Genomic DNA, 6,280 nt, shown 5'->3' on the forward strand with positions numbered 1-6,280 from the left:
CCATCGTATCCCTGTACCTGGAACACATCACACACCATATTGGTTAAACACTATAGAATTGATTTCGGCACACAATCATATGCCATTACATGAGGTGTTGTAGTGTATGATAGCCTGTAAATAATCGTAGCTCAATTCCAAGATACAGGCAAAGTCCACAACATACATGCTAATGGTCCCACTTGAGCATAGCATATTAATCATAGGAATAACATCCATAGTGACAATCAATGAAATCATTGCTAGAAGGAGAGAAGGGAACAAGAAAAAAGAAAATTTTTCAAAATTTCCCCACTGTCATAACCGGTGGGCTGAACAGGCGGGTAGGAGCCCGCCGGTCATTACTGCCTTAACCGGTGGGTGGCACCGGCGGGTAGGAGCCCGCCGGTTATACCCGTCGGTCTTGCCCGTGTTAAAACACGAACAGGGCCCTACAGACCCTGTTCTGTCTTGTCTCTTTCCCCATCTCCTTTCTCTCTCTTCCTTTCTTCCTTGGCCGATCTTGGAGGTCTCCTCGGCGCTTCTACTCACGAGTCTACTCACCCACTCGACGCTTTAGAGAAGATTCAACTCACCCTCATTCAAGTAAGTTCCTCCTTCTTCCTTTTTCAGAATTTCCATTTGTATAGAATGCATGAATAGGGTTTACTTTCTAGGCTTCCTTTCCATATTTTTCACCATAGAATAGTATTACCATGTGTTTGTGATGATTCTACTTTGGTTAGTTATAGCTTATAGGAATTTTATCCCTTCATTTGGAGAAAACCCCAATTTGTGCCCTAGGTTTCCAAATTTGGGGATTTCTTAAATTTTTGATCCTTTTCTCCAATTGATGATTCCCTTGTGATGCATTTCACTCATTTTGTGCTTGATATGCTTTAGATTTCATGAATCATCCATTATGCTTGGAATCCCCATGTATTTCCATGAAAATCCCTATCTTTGGCATTGGTTTCCTTGATTTTCATCCATACTTGTATTCATGGAACTCCATAGTCTATTTGGGGCATGTTCTTGCATTTCCATCATCCCACTACTATGGCATTTCGTTCTAGACCTAGGGTTTCAAGCTTTTACTTCATTGTGAATGAGTTGGTGCATTGAAATCGAGTCCTCCCGTGTTAGATATGCTCTTTGCTTTTGCTGTCATTTTACTGTTTTGGCATGTTCCTCTGCGTTGTCAACTATCGTTCATCCTGTCATAGGTTTCCTATCGTTCTTGGATTATTGCCGTTTCCGTTTTACATGAATTGGGTTTGGATTTCCCCTTCTTAATGCTGCTGTCTTTTCCTTTCTGTACTAATCTTTACTTTCTTCTCTTATTGCCAGGATGTCATCACGCACCGGCAAAGGACCATCTTCCTCTGGCGTTAGACGCAAGACCACCGCTTCTAAGCGGAAGAGTGCGGAGACCAGCTCTTCAGCTCCTCGCACAGAGAGATCTGCACCTGCCCAGTCTGACCCTTCAGACTATGATGAGGAGCACTTCCTCAGTGCAGAGGCCGCAGCAAACTGGCCCAACTTCTTGAAGGGGTCAGTGTTGATGGAGAAGACCGTGGTAGTCGAGGACTTCCACAAGGCTAGGCTTCAGGAGAGGTTCTCAGCATTGGGCTGGGACTTTATTCTTCATGTGGACCGACCATGCTACGAGTAGCTCGTCCGTCGGTTCTATTGTAACCTAGAGGTGTCATATTCGTACGGGGAGTTCACCATCAGCAGCTTGGTGAAGGGAGTGGATATCCAGCTGACGATAGGCACCTTGGCCAGTATCTTGGGTATATCGGCAGCGGGACACCGATACTACAGTCCCCCCAGGGTAGGCCTCAGGGACCATTCATGAGCCTGGAGACACCGGACTTCATCTACGAGACCATCTGCGGCAGCAGCAGTCGCCCGGAGTCCGAGACATCCTTCTACCCTGAGGTTCGTCTATTCGCCCGGTTGATCCAGTTCAACCTGCTCCCCAGAGGAGGTCATCGGAACCAGGTGGGTTTCATGGCGGCTTTCATTGCCTTTTGCATCTTCACGGCCGCAGAGGGAGGCGGCGAGCACTTGTGCCTCCCCTACATTATTCTCAGAACGATGGAGCACAACACTTCCCACCCAGAGGATGGAGGATTCCCTTACGGCAGGATCCTCACTAGGATTTTCGAGTTCTTCGGGGTGGATCTGAGCGGTGAGGAGGGGAAGACTCCGGCTGATAGGTTCGACTGGAGAAACCTCCTGAAGATGGGTCTTCAGACCCTCATGGATTCACCTCCTAGATCAGGAGCTCAGAGAGGTAGGGGTAGGAGGACTGCCCCTATGGAGGATGTCCTCATGGAGGAGGAGTCCTGTAATATCCCGCTTCTTAAACCCGGTCTGATTTCGTGGTTGAACCGGTTTAACTATGCAGGAACCGAGCCTGAGGATATTAGAGCGGGTTCCTTATGGGCTATGATGGCACGGGTGACCTTAAACACCAGCTGGCCCGACAAGTCCGAGCCAGTGCCAGAAGAGACGGGAGTGCCCAAACCGTGTACGTGCACCTACCATAAGGCTATGTACGGATAAACAGGTATTATATCTGTATTTTAAGATATATACGTAGGCTACAATGTATGCCTGGGGTGGGGTTTGAGCCGAGGTCCGGGCCCGGTCAAAATCCCAAGTTTTGACTCTCGGGTGGGTATGACAGGTGGGTACACCCACCCACCTGTGTGACCCATCCGACACTATTCACTTAATTAGGAATAGTATATAAGACTTTATGATTTCTTTTCTTTCCATTTATTACCCTCGTACGTTTGGTGAGAAAAGTAAAGAGGAGAGAGAAAAGAAAAGGGAAGAAGGAAGGAAGAGGAAGAAAGGAAGGATTTCCGTGGCGCCGAAGCTAGATCTTGCCACTCCGGTGCCGGGAGAGTAATCTTCAACTCTAGATCTACAGTTGGAGGTAAGAAAAGTTGGGTTTTATGAACGTTCACCATACCCGAGCTTTAAACCCTCGATTCGAGTGTGATTTCTTGAGATCTTGTAAATACCCTTTGAAATGATGAATCTAAGGTTTAATAGATGATTTATGTGTTGATCTTGAAGGATTTGAAGAGATATTGACAAGGTAGAAGGAGCATTGTGAGTTGAAAGTGATTTGGAGGGTTTGAAGTCATTCTTGAGCAAAGAAGGTAAGATGGTTCCCCTCACTTGAATCTAACTTAAATCTAAGCTAGAACCATCCTATAGGACTCTAAAGGTGTGAAGAATGGGTTGAGAAAAGCCCTATTTGGGTCCCCAAGGAATGGAGGAAGTTGAGAAAAAAACTGGGGTTTTTCGCCAAAACCGGCGGGTAGGACCGGTGGGTAGACCACCCACCTGAGACACCCACCTGAGAGGACCAGAAGGGTTCTGGCCAAACCGGCGGGTAGGACCGGCGGGTCCTACCGGCGGGTAGGACCGGTGGGTAGACACCACCTGAGTGACCCACCCGAGTGGCCAGAATGTGATTTTTAGGTCCGATCGAGCCCAAATCGGACGTGGGACCTTCTTTCGACGTTCTAAACACGATTTTGACGTCGGATTTCCTTAATTTTGATTCTAAAATGGTGAAGTACTAACCCCTCTCAATTTTGTTAGGTTCACCAAAGCCTACCCGATTCGCTCCGGATCTCACCCGTACCGAGCGGGAATCCTTGTACGCTACAAGTAAGTGGAGAGAGGACGTTTGGCCTTGTTTCAAGGCATTTGTTTGGCATTCATATAACCATATCTAATCTAGTCATGTCATCATGAATATGCTATATAGAATAATCATTTCACACATTGGTGTGCATTTATGCTATGTTTACTTTTCAAATGCAAATTGAATGAGATGTTATATGTTGAATGTGGACGTCATGTTGCATAATGCATTGATAGACTAGATGCCGTGGTCGGCTTGGAAACGAATGCATTGGTGGCCCGTGGTATGGGACACGGTGGCACTATGCAGTCGTACTACATATAGGAGCATGCGGTATTAGGATTTTCACCATCCCGTGCTACGACCCTTCCCAACAGGGGTTAAGGTGTTGGGTTATCATTTGGGGGGAAGTAGTGGTCGCGGGTGTCGGGTCACTGTGGCGGTTAGGCATTACGCCCGGCGAGTCATGTAGGACAGTCGGCAACCCCGGTGGTATTTCAAGAGGGCCAATCGTACTGCTTTTAAATTGCTGGAGTCAGCACTGTTATTTCATTTATTTACATTTCTGTTGAGAGCCGGTGGACGGCATTGTCTTTATTTTTCCGAGTACTCACGGTGGGCCTTCTCCAACAGCCCTATGGGCGTATCGCGGGAGGGAGTTCGCGGCTCGTACCCGGAGTATACGCGCACTGTGGTTGTAGTAGCACTTAAACCAAAGACTTAGTAATGTTGATTAGGTGGATGTGAATTAAAATGAATTGCATGGCATGTAGTGCATATGATGTGTTGTGTTGTGTGGACTGTTGTGTATGATCCACCTCTCTACTTACTGAGCTAGTGAGCTCATCCCACGTGTACACCCCTTTTTAGATGTTTTTGCAGGTCATGCATCTGAGGAGCATGGGGTGGGTCCCACAGTCGAGTTTCCTGAAGAGGACTGGTGGACCCCTGAGGAGTTTGAGCACGACGTAGACTGCGCATGTGAGAGCTGTGCTGCGGGACAGCAGTTCTGAGGCCGAGCTGAGCTCAACCTTGGAGGCCGTGCCGAGCTCCAGCCTTGATACCGAGACGAGCTGTGTACTCTGATGACTTTGATGAATTCTTGTATATACTTGATATTTGAACTTTATTCTTTTGTGTATATATCATGCCTTCGGGCCCAAATGTATATAATTATTGTATTACCATTTGGGTATCAAGTATATAGGAATTATTTACAGGTAAAACTTAGTCTTCCGCTGATCTGATGAATTGATGTTAGTGTGTGTATGCTGTGGTGGAATACAGTATCTAATGATCCTGGCAGGTTTGGGTTAACCGGTGTTAACTCGGTCACCGCTCCGGTTCAGGGTGAACGGGGTGTGACAAGTCCAGTGAGGAGGATGAGGACTACGTGCCTCAGGACGAGGAGGAGGATCTGATGGGTGGCAGCATCCCTGAGGAGGCGCCTCAGGAGTCGAGAGGTCCTGGCCCTAGTTCTTCTAGAGCTGCAGCCCCACCACCTGGGAGTGGTGCCTACGACTTTGAGGGCATGTCGTCCTCCATGCGGGCCTTGCAAGATGGCCAGGTTCAGATACTGAGGCGGCTGGATGAGATTGCCTCCAGGAAGACCACCTTGGAGGATTCCTTCCTTAGGCTGGGTCAGGACTTGGACACCAGGGCCACCGCTATCTCAGCAGACTATGGCCGGCTTCGGAGGGAGGTACGGCTGGTGAACGTGAGGTTCGATTATTACGATCACCGCTTCAACGTCAACTCCAGGCCTCCGGCGAACGTGGTGATCATCGACGACGATGACGACGATCAGTGAGGGCTTGGCTCGCCCACACTAGCTGTTTACCCGTTTTCTCCTTTTTTGTAGACATTGTATATTTATTTATTCTCATTCCTTGTATATGTATTGTAACTGGTTTCATTTATGGAATAATATATCTTTGGATAGTGGATTTTTGCGGTGATTTCATATGTGGAGTGCTTGTGTGATTTTGTTGTGATGTATTGTGCCATCTGTGATCTTTGTTATATTTATTATCTGTTGTTTATCAGGTATTTGTGTAAAATTTTTGAAAATCCCATTTTACGCCGTTATGCTGCCGGAATTTCGTCAAAATAGTACTCTATAGGTTACCTCACCAACCTAATTCCCTTTTTATCTATACTCACGCATGCCATGAATGCAATATATAATGCAATCCCTTTTTATACTTTCTTTCTTTAGCTTTTAATCTTTAAAGCTTTTATATTAGCCCAACCCCATTTTCCTATTATAGAGTCTACGGGATTCTAATGGTATGCTGTGAGTGGAGCAAAGCATCACGCTCTGATACCACCGTTTGTCACACCCCGTTCACACTGAACCGGAGCAGTGACTGAGTTAACACCGGTTAACCCAACCTGCCAGGATCATCAGATATTGTATTCCACCACAGCATACTCACACTAACATAAGTTCATCAGATCAGCGGAAGACTAAGTTTCACCTGTGAATAACTCCCATATACTTGATACCCAAATGGTGATACAATAATTATATACATTTGGGCCCGAAGGCATGATATATACACAAAAAGAATAAAATCCAAATATCAAGTATATACAGGAAAACATCAAAATCATCAGAGTACA

This window comes from Macadamia integrifolia, unplaced genomic scaffold (assembly GCF_013358625.1).
Source record: "Macadamia integrifolia cultivar HAES 741 unplaced genomic scaffold, SCU_Mint_v3 scaffold86, whole genome shotgun sequence".
Taxonomy (NCBI): domain Eukaryota; kingdom Viridiplantae; phylum Streptophyta; class Magnoliopsida; order Proteales; family Proteaceae; genus Macadamia; species Macadamia integrifolia.